This window comes from Eretmochelys imbricata, chromosome 4, assembly GCF_965152235.1.
Source record: "Eretmochelys imbricata isolate rEreImb1 chromosome 4, rEreImb1.hap1, whole genome shotgun sequence".
In the NCBI taxonomy this organism is placed as follows: domain Eukaryota; kingdom Metazoa; phylum Chordata; order Testudines; family Cheloniidae; genus Eretmochelys; species Eretmochelys imbricata.
Window position 1 is genome coordinate 57,218,437 of NC_135575.1, and position 20,624 is coordinate 57,239,060.

A 20,624-nucleotide genomic window follows, 5' to 3' on the forward strand; every position below is an offset into this window, starting at 1 on the left:
ATGGGGAGAGGAATCCGTGCTATCAGAATTCCGTTCCAGTTTTCGAAATGCCAAAACATTTGTCAAAATCTCCCAGGGCATGAAGGACAGAGGCCATAACAGGGACCCGAAGCAGTGCTGCATGAAACTTAAGGAGCTGAGGCAAGCCTGCCAGAAAACCAGAGAGGCGAACAGCCACTCCGGGGCAGAGCCCAAAACATGCTGCTTCTTTGATGAGCTGCATGCCATTTTAGGGGGTTCAGCCACCACTACCCCAGCCATGTTGTTTGACTCCTTCAATGGAACTGTAGGCAACAAGGAAGCAGGTTTTGGGGACGAGGACGATGATGATGATGAGGTTGTAGATAGCTCATGGCAAGCAAGTGGAGAAACCGGTTTTCCCGACAGCCAGGAACTGTTTCTCACCCTGGATCTGGAGCCAGTAGCCCCCGGAACCCACCTAAGGCTGCCTCCTGGACCCGCCAGGTGGAGAAGGGACCTCTGGTGAGTGTACCTTTTAAAATACTATACATGGTTTAAAAGCAAGCATCTTTAATGGTTAATTTGCCCTGGCATTTGCGGATCTCCTAGATGTTCTCCCAAAGCCTTTGCAAAAGGTTTCTGGGGAGGGCAGCCTTATTCCATCCACCATGGTAGGACACTTTTCCATTCCAGGCCAGTAGCATGTACAACAAAGCATTGCAGTGTATGTTTGCTGGCGTTCAAACAACATCCATTCTTTATCTCTCTGTGTTATCCTCAGGAGAGTGATATCATTCATGGTCACCTGGTTGAAATAGGGTGCTTTTCTTCAGGGGACATTCAGAGGTGCCCGTTCTTGCTGGGCTGTTTGCCTGTGGCTGAACAGAAATGTTCCCTGCTGTTAGCCATGGGGAGGGGGGAGGGGGAGGGACTAGCCACGCGCTGCGGGGGAGGCAAAATGCGACCTTGGAACAAAAGCACATGTGCTATGTATATCATGTTAAAAGCAAGGTTTACCATGAAAGACTGTACCCATTCTTCTATAAAATGTGTCTTTTTAAATACCACTGTCCCGTTTTTTTTTCTCCACCAGCTGCATGATTTTCAAGGATCACAGGATTTTCTCATTCCCAGAGGACAGCGAAGATCAGAAGGCGAAAAAAATGCACTCGCGGGATGAAATGTTCTCTGAGCTCATGCTGTCCTCCCACACTGACAGAGCACAGAAGAATGCGTGGAGGCAGACAATGTCAGAGTTCAGGAAAGCATAAAATGACCGGGAGGAGAGGTGGCGGGCTGAAGAGAGTAAGTGGCAGGCTGAAGAGAGGGCTGAAGCTGACAGGTGGTGGCAGCATGATGAGAGGAGGCAGGATTCAATGCTGAGGCTGCTGGAGGATCAAACTAACATGCTCCAGCGTATGGTTGAGCTGCAGAAAAGGCAGCAGGAGCACAGACCACCGCTACAGCCCCTGTGTAACCAACACCCCTCCTCCCCAAGTTCCATAGCCTCCCTCACCCAGACGCCCAAGAACGCGGTGGAGGGGCCTCCAGCCACCCAGCCCCTCCACCCCGGAGGATTGACCAAGCAACAGAAGGCTGGCATTCAATAAGTTTTAAAGTTTTAAACTTTTAAAGGTGCTATGTGGCATTGTCCTTCCCTCCTCCACCACCCCTCCTGGTGCTTCTCTCCTCCACCACCCCTCCTGGGCTACCTTGGTAGTTATCCCCCTATTTATGTGATGAATGAATAAAGAATGCATGAATGTGAAACAACAATGACTTTATTGCCTCTGCAAGCGGTGATCAAAGGGAGGAGGGGAGGCTGTTTAGCTTAAAGGGCAGTAGAGTGAACCAAGGGGTGGGGGATTTCATCAAGGAGAAACAAACAGAACTTTCACACCATAGCCTGTCCAGTCATGAAACTGGTTTTCAAAGCTTCTCTGATGCGCACACGCCCTCCTGTGCTCTTCAACTGCTCTTCAACTGCGTAACCAGCGGCCAGGCGATTTGCCTCAACCTCCCACCCTGCCATAAACGTCTCCCCCTTACTCTCACAGATATTGTGGAGCACACAGCAAGCAGTAATAACAGTGGGAATATTGGTTTCGCTGAGGTCTAACCGAGTCAGTAAACTGCACCAGCGCGCTTTTAAATGTCCAAATGCACATTCTACCACCATTCTGCACTTGCTCAGCCTGTAGTTGAACAGCTACTGACTACTGTCCAGGCTGCCTGTGTATGGCTTCAGGAGCCATGGCATTAAGGGTTGGCTGGGTCCCCAAGGATAACTATAGGCATTTCAACATCCCCAACGGTTATTTTCTGGTGTGGGAATAAAGTCCCTTCCTGCAGCTTTTGAAACAGACCAGAGTTCCTGAAGATGCGAGCGTCATGTACCTTTCCTGGCCATCCCACGTTGATGTTGGTGAAACGTCCCTTGTGATCCACCAGTGCTTGCAGCACTATTGAAAAGTACCCCTTGCAGTTTATGTACTCGCCGGCTTGGTGCTCTGGTGCCAAGATGGGGATATGGGTTCCGTCTATGGCTCCACCACAGTTAGGGAATCCCATTGCAGCAAAGCCATCTGTCATAAATATAAAGGGAAGGGTAAACCCCTTTGAAATCCCTCCTGGCCAGGGGAAAGCTCCTCTCACCTGTAAAGGGTTAAGAAGCTAAAGGTAACCTCGCTGGCACCTGACCAAAATGACCAATGAGGAGACAAGATACTTTCAAAAGCTGGGAGGAGGGAGAGAAACAAAGGGTCTGTGTCTGTATGTATGCTGGGTCTTTGCCGGGGATAGACCAGGAATGGAGTCTTAGAACTTTTAGTAAGTAATCTAGCTAGGTATGTGTTAGATTATGATTTCTTTAAATGGCTGAGAAAAGAATTGTGCTGAATAGAATAACTATTTCTGTCTGTGTATCTTTTTGTAACTTAAGGTTTTGCCTAGAGGAGTTCTCTATGTTTTTGAATCTAATTACCCTGTAAGATATCTACCATCCTGATTTTACAGGGGGGATTTCTTTATTTCTATTTACTTCTATTTTTTATTAAAAGTCTTCTTGTAAAAAACTGAATGCTTTTTCATTGTTCTCAGATCCAAGGGTTTGGGTCTGTGGTCACCTATGCAAATTGGTGAGGCTTTTTATCCAACATTTCCCAGGAAAGGGGGGGTGCAAGTGTTGGGAGGATTGTTCATTGTTCTTAAGATCCAAGGGTCTGGGTCTGTAGTCACCTAGGCAAATTGGTGAGGCTTTTTACCAAACCTTGTCCAGGAAGTGGGGTGCAAGGTTTTGGGAAGTATTTTGGGGGGAAGGATGCGTCCAAACAGCTCTTCCCCAGTAACCAGTATTAGTTTGGTGGTGGTAGCGGCCAGTCCAAGGACAACGGGGGGAATATTTTGTACCTTGGGGAAGTTTTGACCTAAGCTGGTAAAGATAAGCTTAGGAGGTTTTTCATGCAGCTCCCCACATCTGTACCCTAGAGTTCAGAGTGGGGGAGGAACCTTGACACCATCCACTATGACCTGCACATTTCTCAGGGTCACTACCCTTGATATCAGCAGATCTTTGATTGTGTGGGCTACTTGCATCATAGCAGCCTCCACAGTAGGTTTGCTCACTCCAAATTGATTCCTGACTGACCAATAGCTGTCTGGCGTTGCAAGCTTCCACAGGGCTATTGCCACTCGCTTCTCAACTGTGAGGGCTGCTCTCATCTTGGTATTCTTGCGCCTCAGGATGGGGAAAGCAAGTCACAAAGTTCCATGAAAGTGCCCTTACGCATGCAAAAGTTTCGCAGCCACTGGGAATCGTCCCAGACCTGCAACACTATGTGGTCCCACCAGTCTGTGCTTGTTTCCTGAGCCCAGAATCGGCATTCCACCGCATGAACCTGCCCCATTAGTACCATGATGCCCACATTGCCAGGGCCCGTGCTCTGAGAGAAGTCTGTGTCCATGTCCTCATCACCGCGCTGATGTTGCCTACTCGCCCGGTTTCACTTTGCCAGGTTCTGGTGCTGCATATACTGCTGGATAATGCGTGTGGTGTTTAATGTGGTCCTAATTGCCAAAGCGATCTGAGCGGGCTCCATGCTTGCCGTGGTATGGCGTCTGCACAGGAAAAAGGCGCGGAACGATTGTCTGCCATTGCCCTGATGGAGGGAGGAGTGACTGACGACATGGCTTACAGGGTTGGCTTACAGGGAATTAAGATCAACAAAGGGGGTGGCTTTGCGAGAAACTGAATGGCCCCCTCAAGGATAGAACTCAAAACCTCAGGGATAGAACTCAGAACTGGGTTTAGCAGGCTGTTGATTTCACGGAGGGAGGGAGGAGAAAATGAATACAAAACAAATCTGGTCTATTTCTTGTTTTGAGTCACTTCATCTATCTTTATACATCTAGCTGGCAGCAGACTGTGCAGTACGACCGCTAGCCATCGTCATCTCCTGGGTGCTCGGCAGAAGACGGTGCTGTATGACTGCTGGCCATCATCTTCTGCTGGCTGCCGATTAAAAGACAGTGCACTGCCAGTAGGACTTAATCGCCATGAGACAAAACTTAAAAGGGAAATGACCTGGCTGAGTCACTCCCATGTTTGCCCAGGGGCCCCCGACCTCATTGAGGTCGGTTAAAAGAGCACCCAGGACTACGTCGACAACAGCTACCAGTCATACTGCACTGTCTGCTGCCAAAAGGCAATAAACTGCTGCTGTGTAGCAATGCAATACCACGTCTGCCAGCACCCAGGAGACATACAGTGATGATTAGCTGAGCAGGCTCCATGCTTGCCGTGGTACAGCATCTGCGCAGGTAACTCAAGAAAAAAGGTGCAAAACGATTGTCTTTCCTTGCTTTCACGGAAGGAGGGAGGGAAGGGGGACCTGCTGATATGTACCCAGAACCACCCACGACAATGTTTTAGCCCCATCAGGCACTGGGATTTCTACCCAGAATTCAAATGGACAGCGGAGACTGCGGGAACTGTGGGATAGCTACCCACAGTGCAACGCTCCGGAAGTCGACGGTTGCCTCAGTACTGTGGACACACTCCACCGACTACATGCACTTAGAGCATTTGTGTGGGGACACACACAATCGACTGTATAAAAACGCTTTCTACAAAACCGACTTGTATAAATTCGACCTAATTTCATAGTGTAGACATACCTGAGACACAGTAGAGTTGGAAACCCATGTCATTTTTACAAAGCCACTTTTTAGTTTTAAATGTATAGTGGGCATCAGTCTTAATGTTAGTTACAACTCTCTGTCAACCTTATATTGTAAATAGATCAATGGCATTATCCAGTTTAGAAAGCTGGGTTTCCAAACAGTGGCAAAATATAACCCTAGTTTTACTCCTAGGTAAAGTACAAAGTGACCAAAATGAAGTCAGCCCAGAATCATCTCCTCTCAATTAAGGCAGCACAGAAATGTGACAGGAGTCCTATTGTGCCTTATTTTTGTTTGGAAAGACATGAGCAATAGCAGCACATTTTGGGCCCGGCCAGAAATACATGATAAATCACTGCCTCTAAAGTTCCATCAAAAACTGACATTTTCACAGCTGTAGCATGATCTGCTGCACAGATTCTTCACAAGGAAGTGTCCCTGGCCTTTTTAACTCATATTAACCATGTATTTACTTTATGAAAGTTGGACAAAACATTGTGAAAACGTAAGACATTGGCTCCCCAACCTCTAGGCTGGCAAAAGCTATACTGACTCACAGGGGAAAAAAAACAAGAGAATCTTAGTACAACATATGGTCACGCTATACACTAGTAAGGAGATGAGCATATTACAGTTGTTGGAGGGCTCTATTTAGCAGTGACAGGGCTATTGGAAAGCCAGTCAACATTTTTTTGTTTCTCTGATGAAAAAAGCCCACTCCCTGCCCCAAACCAAACTTGTCACAAATAATTGTCAACAACTTAATTTTCTGTTTTTGGCTAAGATATTGATTTTTTAAAAAAAAATATTGAAATTGGATTCAGGATTGTTAGCAAGCATTTTTGGCAAACAAAGTTGTTAAATGACAATCTAAATGGCAACACAGTACTGCTTTCATGCTTGGCTCACTCACCCCCCCAGCCTGCTGGTTCAACAGCTGCAGTAGAGGAGGAGATAGGTGGAAAGCTACAGGACCCCAAAATCCACCTCTTGGGGTACAGAGTGGCAACAGCAGCAGCAAACCCTCAGGTCCAATCACACGCCAATGGACACCACCGCCAGCCCAATGGACCATGGTGAACTTAGCACAGCATCTGATCTCAGGGACAGGGCACCCACAGAGCCACAGAAACTCATCCTGCCCAGCTACCCACCGGCTGAGATGGATTGCTGCCAGCGCCGGGGAGAGATGCGCTCCCCAGCTAGGGTAACCAGATGTCCTGATTTTATAGGGCCAGTCCTGATATTTGGGTCTTTGTCTTATAGAGGCACCAATTACCCCCACCTAGGGTGTCCAGACAGCAAGTGTAAAAAATCAGGACAGGGGGTGGAGGGTAATAGGAGCCTATATAAGAAAAAGACCCAAAAATTGGGACTGTCCCTATAAAAGTGGGACATCTGGTCACCCTACCCCAACCCCCATCCTGATTTTTCACACATGCTATCTGGCCCAGCCAGCTGCCTGTGACCCTTCCAATCCTGGCTGGCTGCTTTCATTCCTCAGCATGCAGCCAGTCAGCCCCCCCGCCCCGCCCCTTCCCCTCACCCAACCCAGCCCTGCTGGAGGGGAGCAGGGAGAGAGGGGTGCTCTGTGGGGGCAGGGAAAAGGGGGGTGCTCCATGGGGAGGGAGAAGAATGGACGTTATGGGAGGCAACAAAGAATACTGCAGCCGCTGAGCCTGCCTCACCTCACGCCGGGGGAGAGAGTCACATTCACAGGTGAGTTCCTCCTTCCCCCACCCCTACCCCCTTCCCAGAGACCTCAGCAGCCAATCACCTCCCTCAGACTGTGCTGCATTCGCCTCTCTCTAGGACCCAGCAGCCCTGCTCTTATATGCTCCACTGCTTCCCGTCTGTCCAGACTTCCAGCACAGTGGTGGCCTAGGCAGAGTGGTGCCCTATGCGGCTGCCTATGGCTAAGGACGGCCAACAGCCAAACATTTATTAAGTCAGGTTCATGCTGGCATGGAAAAAAACTATACAAAATAAATAATATTCTGAAATATTTTTGTAACACTCAGAGGCTCCGCTTGGCATACAAATATTCATAAACCAGCCAGATTTGTTTTTCATTTGAAAATATCACTTTAACTGCAGTGAAAATTGCTGCCTAATTTCAGTAAAAAATTATGTAATCATCCTACATACATTTAATGTAAATAAGAGAGATCTTCAATCCAGAAATCAAGTGTGCAACTCATTTTATACAGAATTGTTTTTCTAGTTTTTAAAGTTAATACAATTGTCATAAAAGTGCGAGACTGAGAGTCCTGAGCTACTTCAGTTTAAGCACAGAACAGGAACAATAGTGCAAGTGGATCCCCTTATCCCTGCCTTAAATGAGGGAGTACTTTAGCATCACATGACTGTGTCCACAAGAGACCTACACCATTAACTGGGTCTGGTTGAAAATTTTTGAAAAAAAACCAGAAAATATCAGAAAATGAGGTTCCCAGGCAAATGTAAGCAGAATTTCTACTGGGAAAACTGAAATGAAACTTTTCACTTTGAGTCAACCTGAAATGAAATACTTCAGTTTGGTTTGTCAGCCTGAAACATTTCAGGTCAGGATACCATTAATCTCTGCATCCACTTGAGCTGCCATGGTACATCATGGGATAGGGAGAGACTGTGGTGTATCATGGGAGATGTGGTTCAGACAGGGAACTGGGCCCATACAGGAGAACAGGCACATGAGGGACCTAGAACTACAACCCCCATGTGGAACTTTGTGACTCAGGAAGACACAGATTAATATTGACCTGAAAAATGAAACAAAATATTTTGACATTTCCAAGTTAAAAATTTTCAGATCTTTATGCTCTGTGAAAACTCTATTTCAACTGTTCACCCCAATCCTGGACAAAATCAAATGGCAAAATAACAGAATTTCCCTCTGGACACAAATTTTGCTCTACTATTAATTAAATAAACCTCAGCCACCTGTAGACAGCAGTGACTATTGCTCTCTACTTACCTGGGTTTGATTTGTAACCAGCAATCTTGAGGTGAAAGATTTGTAATACAAGGGACCAATCCTCTGAATCTTCCAACTGGAAAAAATGTTAATATGAAGTATTGTGGGGAAATCCCTAAAAGAAATAATGCTGGCTATGTAGGTTTATGATCTAATCCAAATCTAGTCTTCCTCCAAAGGTCTTCTTTAGTCTTTGTTTTCTAAAATAGAACACAATCACCCCTTTTACATATTCCAGGTTCAGATTAATTTGCCAATTTTTTTATTCAGTCATTTTATCTACTTATTCACCATATTTTCCTTCTGCAACCTGAAAGTTGGATAGCACATTTTGTAATTGAATTTTACTCTGCAAAATCTTATAGTATCTAAGAGTTAGAGTTGCAATCATATTTGTCAAGCATTCTATTCAGAAGGGCAATCTCAATTTGAACAGTGTGAGAAGCTATTCTTGGTTTATAGTAACTATAAAACATTCAGTATTTGAAAATAAATTTTTGATTAAAACAGAGTTTCTAGACTTGCCCTCATGACAGCCACCTCTGAAAAATTATAGCCTTTGGGACACATTAGCAATATGGTAAGTTACGAGATTGCAACCAGTTTTTATCTTGGTTTAATAATGGTTTAACAATGAGAAGAAGACGGAAGCTCCCACCTGGCTCCTGACTTACACGCAGTAAATATGGCCTGAACATTTCCCTCCCTTAAGTTCGCCTTTATCATTAACTAAAGCAACAGCAACAAAACGTAAATCTAAGCCTAAACATTTTCTGAGCTTGTCTGCTCCTAGGATTTTTCACTGCAGGAACCCACTGCCTGTGTTTTTCTCTTTAATTTCCTTTGCTATATAGAGACACTCAAATTCTTCTATACTCTTGTGTTGAAACCAATAGGCCTGCTGATGATAGTGGGAGAGTCAGCAGAAAAGCCCTATATCTCTTTGCCAGGTCCTAGAGCTTGCTTGCTACCTTCTTAAAAAGAGATATGCAAACTATTTAGTGTTGTTCTAACAATAATTTCCTCGCATTGTCTGAATGATTGTGAAGTGGTGATATTCAGTGTTTTATGACATATTGGGCTGAATGTCACAAATCTGTTATTAGTCAACAAGTTGGCCCACAGCAGCAATAGTATACCAAATGTTGAGGAATGAGAAATTTAATTATATAGTTTATCCCATTTTCTTACAAAAATGAATGGACCAGTGGTCTAAATACAAGATAGGGAACCAGGAACATCTGAATTCTAATCCTACTGTAACTCTGAAACTGTGGCATTGAGGAAGTCACTTAAAATCTCTACCACTATAATAACTTCTTTCTGAAATGATGAAAATTAGCTAGCTAATGTTTGTTAAGTGTATTGAAGGTAAAGTCCTGTAGAATTGTTTAGTATTAGGTGAATTTTCAGGTGGTTCTGGTGAGCAAAGCAATCTTTTTAATAGGAATCAATTTAGGAATATGTCAGTTGTAATAAATTATTCAGAATATATCAAAATATGATATAAACAACAGATTACGGTGTTTTTGCTTCTCTGTTAAAAATGTGACACGATGAGGTGTATTTGTATATAAACAGATATCATTTTTATTATATCCACTATCCCCATTATCCCTGTAGCCTATGCAAGTGTAAGTACTACTGCTCCACATGTCTCCTATGGAGTTGCTAACATTTGACATAAGGAAGCCCTGTTTTGATGGGTTTCATACAATCTGTCGGAGGAAGACTACCACCAGAGAGCTTGTACACCATTCAGTTTAAACTTTTAGTGCTCGTTCAAAAACAGGGGAATTCATAAACAAAAACCTTTATTAAAAAAAGAGGGAAGATTGGAGGTGTGTTTCAATGAAGTCCAGCTGATACTCATAAACCACTATTACATGCTCTTTGCAAACATACTACTCCTTAAAAAACTTCTTAAAAAATCTGGAAGTGAACACATGAAGGGTCAAGCCAGCGCCTCAGGGCCATATAATCCTTCATCACTCACTATCGCCCCACTATATTTAAACCGCCCAACCAAAGTTAGCATTGCCTTTTCATAAAATTGGCAGAATTGTATGCAAAGTCAAGATAACAAATTACTAGGAGATTATAAAATCCCATTCCTTATTCAAGAGATATTTTCCACAAGTCCCTAGTCAAAACAACAGATTACATTTTCATGTAGTTTGATTAATTTTATTAGGAAACAAAGTTAAGGCTGTGTGAGCAGTCTAACCTGGACGGGATGGGAGAGGGAGGATTAAGGATTATATGGCAGTGGTATACTGGCTTGATCCTTTTTCTGTTTGTCCCCAAGTTTTTGACATGTTTGCTTTTTTAAAAGGAGGAAAAATTTTCTGAAGTGTAGAATTGTTTTTGGTTTGAGGGATTCTGTTGAAAAGCAATTTCAACCTTAACTCTTTGAAGTGTTTTGTTAATGAATGAAAATACAAATATATTTATATAAACAAACATTTGGGAAGATAAATCCAGGACTGATCTGCTTCATTTTATGCATTGTTAACTTCTGTAATAGCTCTAATTTGCCAGCTCAATAGCAAATCAGAACTGTTCCATTACCAGGAAAAAAAATGTTGCCAAAATCTGACATTCATGACCAAGAAATGTCTGAGTAACCCTCACATACGACAGCCTTTCACCTCCATGATCAGGACCACCCTCCAAGGTAGAATCAAAAACTGGGTAGGGGAAATCAGCTTCACCTGAATAAAACCTAAATAATCAGACTTTACATGGTTGAATTTTTGGTGGAGGAGAAAATTTACCCCATCAATCTGTTGTAAAGGTGCAATATAGTCCCTCTTCCCCTCAACCTAGCTTATGGGCTGAGACAGTGGCCAGTCAGTTGTATTTGCACAGGTAGTGTACAGAGTAAAATTGATAATTCCCACCCTGTCTTACCACCAATGCAATGTCACCACCTTTTTCACGGGCCTATAGCCCTCCACCTTCCACGGCACGTGGGGTTTTCAAAGGCCTTCTTGTCTGAGTACTCCACTTATCACTCCCCTCACACCAGCCCAGCCCTTCTAAATGATGCAGGGCAAGCAAAGGGCCATAACCGCTTTGGGTGGTTAACACTGAGGGCAGCATGAGAGCGTTTAACCATGTTCATGCCCCCAGTGCAGAGCCAGACATCTCGTCATTATATTTTTCTCTCAAATGGTCTGATAAAGAAGTCAGACAATACGCAGTATTTCATCCGAAATTCAGCTAGACACAGTAAATCAGTAGAACTGCATTTTGTTATGGAGGTAGGTTTAATTAGTTGTAGAAATTCAACGTACAGCTCAGAATCACCAAGTAGGACTCATTATGTAGTCAACATCTCTAAATGGTTAGCACAGCTTAATAGACATCACAATTCTGTTGCAGCAAGAAAGTATAAATATTGAACACCATGGTCCCAGCAAGCTCTGGGCCTGATCTTGCTTCCATTTAAATCAATGACAGGACCCCTATGGACTTCAGTGGAAACAGAATTGAGCCTTCAGATGCTTCATGAGCTTTGACTTTATAATTTTTCTCCTCCCCAGTCTATAACTATTCCTTGAAATATTAGTTTATTCATTTGTCAATAGGAAGTTCATGGCAGGTAAAGAGGAAGTATGGAGTTCAACTTACTACAAAAGCAAAAAGCAAATTATTTCAGCCTTGAATCCTGTGGGAAATGTGTAAGTTTCCACGGTATGCATCTGATGAAGTGAGCTGTAGCTCACGAAAGCTCATGCTCAAATAAATTGGTTAGTCTCTAAGGTGCCACAAGTACTCCTTTTCTTTTTGCGAATACAGACTAACACGGCTGTTACTCTGAAACGTGTGCTAACTATGTATCTTTTCTGCAAAAGTCACAGCAGAAACTGCTAATGATCATATAAGAGGCTGTTCTGCATTTTGCTGATGATACCAAGCTGGGAGAAGTTGCAAGTGCTTTGGAGGATAGGATTAAAATTCAAAATGATCTGGACAAACTGGAGAAATGGTCTGAAGTAAATAGGATGAAATTCAATAAGGACAAATGCAAAGTACTCCAGTTAGGAAGGAACAATCAGTTGCACACATACAAAATGGGAAATGACTGCCTAAGGAGGAGTACTGCGGAAAGGGATATGGGGGTCATAGTGGACCACAACCTAAATATGACTCAACAGCGTAACACTGTTGCAAAAAAAGTGAACATCCTGGGATGTATTGGCAGGAGTGTTGTAAGCAAGACATGAAAAGTAATTCTTCTGCGCTACTCTATGCTGATTGGGCCTCAACTGGAGTACTGTGTCCAGTTCTGGGTGACACATTTCAGGAAGGATGTGGACAAATTGGAGAGAGTCCAGAGAAGAGCGACAAAAAATGATTAAAGGTCTAGAAAACATGACCTGTGAGGGAAGATTATAAAAATTGGGTTTGTTTAGTCTGGAAAAGAGAAGACTGAGAGGGGACGTGATAACAGTTTTCAAGTATGTACAGGGTTGTTACACGGAGGAGGGAGAAAAATTATTTTTCTTAACCTCTGAGGATAGGACAAGAAGCAATGGTCTTAATTTAGGTTGGACATTAGGAAAAACACAACAACCTGTTTAAGCAAAAATCATAGACTCATAGGACTGGAAGGGACCTTGAGAGGTCATCTAGTCCAGTTCCCTGCACTCATGGCAGGACTAAGTATTACCTAGACCAGGGAGTGGTAACCTTTGGCATGCAGCCCTTTCTTGCTGGATCCTCAGGTTCAGTCGATCGCGGCTCTCACTGGCCATGGTTCACCATCCCAGGCCAATGGGGTCTGTGGGAAGGGTGGCCAGCACATCCCTGGACCTGCGCCGCTTCCCGCAGCCCCCACTGGCGTGGAATGGGGGAAGGGGGAAATCAGTGCACTTGTATTGACTTACATTGATTTATACCAGCTGCCTGGTCAGGGTGGTTAAGCACTGGAATAAATTGCCTAGGGAGGTTATGGAATCTCCATCACTGGAGATTTTTAAGAGCAGGTTAGACAAACATCTGTTAGGGATGGTCTAGATTAGGGATCGGCAACCTTTGGCACGTGGCCCATCAGGGTAAGCCCCTGGCAGTATGGGCCAGTTTGTTTACTTGCTGCATCCCCAGGTTCAGCCGATCTCGGCTCCCACTGGCCGCGGTCTGCCATTCCAGGCCAATGGGGGCTGCGGGAAGCGGCGCGGGTCCAGGGATGTGCTGGCCACCCTTCCCACAGACCCCATTGGCCTGGGATGGTGAACCATAGCCAGTGACAGCCGCGATCGACTGAACCTGAGGATGCAGCAAGAAACGGGCCACATGCCAAAGGTTGCCAATCCCTGGTCTAGATAATACTTAGTCCTGCGATGAGTGCAGGGAACTGGACTAGATGACCTCTCAAGGTCCCTTCCAGTCCTATGATTCTATGATTTTTGCTTAAACAGGTTGCTGTGTATTATATATATATAATATATATATATATTTGTTTTTAAAAGGTAGTAGTGGCCAGAAGGGGGAAATCAGTGCAGTTGTATTGACTTACATTGATTTATATCAGCTGAGGATCTGGTTGTGACAGGTATTGCAATCATACGTGATATCTTTGGGGACTGTATTGTATAAAAATCTATGAATGGCTTATGTATGGATTGTGTTTTACACCAAGGGGGAACCTACAGGAACTACAAACAGTGGGGGTGGGATTAAGGTGAGTCACTGAGACTAAACATCTCTAGCAAGGTACCACCTCCTGGAGTGGTTTTCACATAATGGTTCAAGCTTGGTTTTCCAGAGACTAGGAGACAAAGAAAGGGCTTTTGGTATACAAGGATTAGCTTGATTTCACACAGAGGCTTTCTTTCTGATTCAGCAAACAGACAGGACCTTCTGTCCAAAGGAGGCCCAAACTTTATGGAAGGATTGGAAAGACTTTGGCCTACTAGGGCCCCATAAAACTGATGGGTGACTTCTGGTATGTTGTATGTTGAATAATGTTGAATGTTGAATAAATCTGTTTATTGTTTTTTATGTTTTCTCTATAATGCTCCCTGCACCGTAAGTATAAATGTATTTGCTTAGGAATAGCTGTGTGTTAACTTATAACTGCTGGCAATACACTGGTCATAGCCCTTGGAGAGAGAAAGCAACACACCAGGTCTGGCCTTTAAGCAGACAGGCTTTCTGAGAATACTGCCATGTAAGGCAGGGAGCTATGTGTCTTTAAAACACCAGGTCAGAAGGGAGACAGACATTGGTCTCTGCCCAGTGGAGGTGACGGCCAGGAGCCAGAAACATTACAGGGATGCCCTTGAAGAATCACGGAGGGAGATTCTAGGTGCAGTTACCCTGAAACTGTAACACTGGCCTAATATCAATACAGAGGATCCCAAACCAGACACAGAATCCCTTCCTCCAAACTTTGGGAGAAGTTCAGATCTGGATGCAGAAAATAACCATTCTAAACCATGAGGGCCACCTAAACATAGGTACCTAAATACATATTTATTCATCTAAATAAATGGCTTTATTTTCAGAGGTGCTGCATGTCCATAGCTCCCATGGATATCAAAGCCACTTATAAAAACTGATGGGTTTTTACAAACACTATGCTATATTTATATGTTATTGAACCACCCAGTCTGCACAACATTCTGCAGCTAAGGACAACTCTGCCTAGGCAATAACACATGCAACTCTTTGAAGAAAGTATTCTGGGAAGGAAAGCTTCCAGCTGCAGCTGTCCTTCCCTCTTTGGAAATCCCACCACTGCACGGCATTTTCCTTTTTCGTGCTTTTGTGGCAACCCTAGACTCAAATATTTGTGTTGTAAAAATGTTGGCATGTCATTGACAATCTCATTTGTTGTGCCAATTCTATTTATTATCCCATAGCAAAGAATTTCATAGGCATGAGAAAGATGCAACATATGTCCTGCAGCACTCCAAGAATTATAAGCATATGGCCAATAAAAATGGAATTCCTCAGGTCTATATTTCTATTCTGCAGATGACTTTGGATGCATTGTAATTCTACCCAGATGTCAGTATGAAACACAGGTTCCACTTCAGGTATCTACAAAACTGGGAAAGTATCGGGAGACAGCAGGTGGCCAGTGGTGCATGTTTACACCTCAAAGTTAAGGTAACTTAATTTAAGTGGACATCCAGCCGCCATTGTAATTAAGTCAGTCAGGCATATCCACACCAAGCTAGTTGCGTTGGTGGAGTGCATCCTCACTAGAAGTGTTCGCATTGATGAACAGAGCGGTGCACCATGGGTAGCTATCCCAGTGCAACTAGCTGCCAGGGATTTTGGGAACAGCTTGCAATGCCTCATGGGACCAAAACACTGTTGAGGGGGAATGGGAACATGGCTTTGACCTCCCCTGATTCAGTTTCCTCCCTCCCTCCCTCCCTTCCCTGATATCAATGGCAAACAACCCATACTTTTTTGTGCCTTTTTTCGAAAGCCTGGCTTAGCCGTGCGTACACCATACCCCAAGAAGCATGGACCCCATCCAGCTGTGCATTCTTCCTGTGAGCATTACAAATATCTCACACATTATCCTGCAGTATTTTCAGAGCCAAGAAAGGAGCTGCCATGCAGAACACTGATGTTATTCAAGCAGACCAGCTGCAAGCCATAGAACAAAACAATTCCTGGTTGCTGCTGGCAGTCGCACAGCAGCGGAACATGATGGAGCACTGTTTTTGGTCCCGGGAAACAAGCACTGAGTAGTGGGATCGCATCGTTATGCAGCTATGGGATGACGAGCAATGGCTGCAGAACTTTTGAATGCAGAAGGCCACTTCCCAGGAACTTTGTGAAGAGCTTTCCTCAGCCCTGAAGTGCAGCAACACTAAAATGAGACCTGCTCTGATAGTGAAGAAGCGAGTGGCAATCTCTCTATGAAAACTTGCAACGCCAGACTGCTACCAGTCAGTGGGGAATCAATTCAGAGTTGGTAAATCCACTGTGGGAGCAGTTGTACTCCAAGTGAGCAGGGCCATTAATCAACTTCTGCTAAGAAGGGTAGTGACTCTGGGCAATGTGTAGGACAAAGTGTATGGTTTGGCCGCAATGAGGTTCCTTAACTGCGGTGGGGAATAGAAGGCACATATAGCCCTATCTTGGCACCAGACCACCTTGCCAAAGAGTATATAAACTCAAAAGGGATGCTTTTCAATGGTGTCGCAAGTGCTGGTGGATCACAGGGGGCATTTCACTGACATCAACATGGGATGGTCAGGGGAGGTGCATGACACAAGCATCTTTAGGTCTGTTCAAAAAGCTGCAATGAAGAACTTTCTTTCCAGATCACAAAATATGCATTGATAAGGCTACATTTATGTCACAGAGATCATGGAAGTCACAAAATCCGTGACTTCCAGAGACCTCTGTGACATTCTCTGTAGCCCCAGGGGCTGCAGGACTCTGCAGCTGACAGCCATTGGGGCCCTGGCGGGGTTTCAGCGACAGGCAACAGCAGCAACAAGCAACAGGGGGCCCTCTGCAAAGTTCTAGCAGCAGGTGACAGACTCCTAGGGGGACCTCATCAGGGTTCCAGTGACAGGTAACAGGCAACAGCTTCATGTGAGGGAAGGGGACCCCTTGGGTGAGCGGCTGGGGTGTCCCATTTTTTCTTTGGGAAATATGGTCACCCTGCATCTCCCAGCTGCCATGGGCAGAGGGGGAACCCCATGGCTCCCAGCCACCATGGTGGTGGGAGAAACCATGGAGCCACAGCAGCAAAAGTCACAGACAGGTCTCAGCTTCTGTGAATTTTTGTTTATTGCCCATGACCTGTCCATGACTTTTACTAAAAATAACCATGACAAAATCTTAGCCGTAACTATTGATGATGTTGAAGTGCCAATAGTGATCCTGAGACCCAGCCTACCCCTTGTTCTTATGGCTCATGAAGCCATACACCGGCTGCCTGAACAGCAGTAAGGACCAGTTCAATAATAGGCTGAGCATGTGCAGAATGGTAGTGGAATGTGCCTCTGAATGTTTAAAGGATCACTGGCACAGTTTGCTTACTAGATTAGACCTCAGTGAAAGCAATATCCCCATTGTTATCACTGCATGCTGTGTGCTCCATAATATCTGCGAGGCAAAGGGAGAGGAGTTTCCTCAGGAATGGGGCATGGAGGCAGATAGGCTGGCAGCTAATTTTGAGCAGCCAGATACCAGGGCAAAAAGAATAGCTGAGTGAGGAGCTCAGCATCTCCGGGAAGCTCTGAAAACCAGTTTCAGTAATAAGCCACAGTAATGTGTGCTGCTTATCTGCGTTGTGCCTGCCCATACCATCCCCTTCATTGCATCAGTTTCCCTGTACCTCTCCTTCCCCCCACAAAACCCCATGCTTGGAATAGAGTATTTCATTTTTGAAACATTGACTTTCATTGCACAAACAAAGAAACTGAAAGAACAGGAAAATAATTTAACCTTGGGCAAGCGGTGTGATAAGATTGGGAGGGAAGAAACCAAATCAGCTTGTCTATGAAAGCACATAAGTCTTGCCCATCAATGGTCTTCAAATGGCTGCCTTTTGTTCTTGGTACCCTCCCCAGTGTTGGGTGGAAGGGATACTGCACCTTCCCTCCACACACACCTCCTGGAACGTTGGGGATGAGGACTGGGAACAGGGCAAAGTTTGCTGGCTGTTTTGCAGAGCCTGCAGAGGGAGTCTAGCCTCAAGCTGTTTTTCTTGATGCTCAGCCAGACACCTTAACATATTAATTGGTCCTTCATAATCTGCAGCATCTCATCCTGCATGACACGCTCATGCTCTGGGATGCTCTCCTGCTCTCCATGTCCAGTTTTTCAGACAATGAAATCCTCCAGGCTCCTAGCTCCATGTCAGCTGTCCACGAGGTGGTCATTATCTCGCTGAACATGTCATCACACATTCTCTTTTTCCATCTCTTAATCTGCGAAAGCCTCTTCACCACTGTGGAGGATGTGCTGAAGGCCAAGCTTTTCACTATAAGGCATTCAAAGCACAAAGCAACCATTGTCAGTGCATACCCTGGGTCTAGTACAAAGTTGCTATTTAGAAAAAAAAACTCCCCTTATTACACTTCAATGCAAGCCAGAACATAATCAGAATTCCTAGCCATTCAATTAACTGGTTTGCTGTTCCAGCCATGGTGAGTATGGCCCAGCAACATGGGTGATGGGCTTTGTGCTGCAACTTGTGGGAAACCTGCGTTGGGAGCACAGGTGGGCAGGTGGACAATACCTCCTCCCCTTAGCAACATGGATAGCACTTTGAGACCATGGACCAGCACTTAGCCTCTCAAATTGTGGTCCTTGTCCAAGGCAGCTCCGGTGGGAGCAGAGGGGTGTTCATGGCCATGAGAGAACATAGGAAGCCCCCACCTTCCCTTAATGCTGCTGGTAGTAGTTGCCCTGGGCTAGCAGATTCTGAGTTCAACGCCGATCCCTGCCAATCAAACACTGGCATGTTTGATTGGAACTGCATACTCATGAGAGGGGCCTTCCCTGTCATCATGCTCAGCCACCATGCTGGCCTGTGACTGGCGGGACTGCTCCGGGGTTAAAAATAGCTACTGGCTCTCAGGAAAAATGGATCCCTGCTTGCCTGTGACCCATCCTCCTCCTCGTCCAGAATGTCCTTCTCATTGTTGCCTGAGGTGGTCCAGGACTCAGATGCCTGGAAAGTATCCAGGCTGTGTTTGGAGGCAGTGTTGGGGTCACTGCCAAGAACTGCATGCAGCTCATTATAGAAGCAGCATGTCTGTGGTGCAGAACAAGAACGACTGATTGGAACTGCATACTCACCAGAGGTGCCTTCCTGGGCATCACACTCAGCCACTAGCTCTTGGCTCTCAGGGAGAATGGATCCCCAACTCGCCTGTCTCCCATTCTCCTCCTCTTCCTTGTCCAGAATGTCCCCCCAACCCCAGAAGAGACATCCCAAAAATCCAGAAGCCGGAGCTGGCCAGGAGACACGGACCCTCCACCTGTCCAGGTGAGAGCAGCCCCTTGCCCATATCCCCGCCCATGGGTCCCCTACCCAGGGCAGTGGAGAGTCTGTGGCTCCCCACAGCTTCCCATGCAGCTCTTGTTCCAGTCGCGGGACAGGGCCTCGGAGCTGCAGCCTGGCCATGGTAAGAGCCACGTGGCCAGGCAGCTGTAAGGAGCCGCGGATCCTCCACCAGCCCTGGGCAGGGATCCAGGGGCTGGGACATGGGTTGGGGGCTGCTCTTGGGCTTTACACCCCAGGCAGGTGTAGGGTCCATGGTGCGGCACCCCACCCCTCACTGCCGCTGCCCGGACTCCCTAGCTGGACTCCAGCTGCTGGCCTGGGGTGGGACCTTGAGGGTGGGGAGAGGAGGGGCAGGGGGTCCCATGGTGAAAAGTGGACAGGACAGGGCCATCCACTTTCAAAAAGTGGGAGGGCCATGGCCCTCTTATTCTGGTGCTGATGTGTCCTCCTTGTTGTTGCCTGAGGTGGCTTGGGACTCAGACTTCTGGGAGGTATCCACATTGCATTTGGGGATAGTGGTGAGGTTGCCGCCGACAATCACATGCAGTTCACTGTAGAATTGGCATGTCTGTGGTGTGCAACTAGGACGGCTGTTCACATCCCTTGTCTTCTGGTACACCAAAGTTCTGCGATTTTCACGTGGCACCTCTGCATGCCCCTGTTGTAGCCCTTCTCCCCCATGCTCTGCACGATCTTTTTGTAGATGTAATTTCTTCAGCTGGATTGGAGCTTCTCGTGCCTGCACAGACTCTTCTCCCCATAGACCAATAAGATCCACCATCTCCTGTGTACTTCAGGTTGGAGTGTGTTTGGCACATTGAGTTGCCATGATCAGTTAGGCTGGCATGCTGATCAAACAGGAAATGGGAATTCAAAAGTTCCTGGGGCTTTACAGGGGAGGGGCTGTTTCCTGTGTATCTGGCTGCTGTGTAGTGGAGTTGAAAATTATCTCCAGAGCAGTCACAGCAGAGCATTGTGGAACACCTCTGGAGGCCAATTCAGTTGACTTACACGAGGCTGCATCTACACTGCCTCTTGGTCAACTCATCAACATCGAATTAAGCACTATGCCTCTTGTGGTGGTGGAGTAATTAAGTCAACATTACAGGCGAGTTAGGTCAGCAGAAGGGACCCGGTAGTTTAGACGCATACATTATTAGGTTGATGTAAGGTGGCCTCCATCGATCTAAGTTTGTAGTGTAGACCAGACCTCAGGCTACCCTTGGACAGCTGTGTATAGCCTCAGAGAACACTGATTATCACAGTATAAGTACCTGAATAAAACAGAACTGTCATTCCAGGGAATCTAAAATCTCCAAGCTGCAATCCTAAAGAAAACAATGTAGCATTAAGCCCTGATTCTGCAAAGCATATACGTACATGCTTGACTTTAATGGGATTACTCACATACTTATTTATGTGCTTTGCTGAATCAAGGCCTTGATCAATGCTGATGATTAAAGCTAGGATATTTCTTCCAAAATTACTCGCTTTGATACTTCTGAT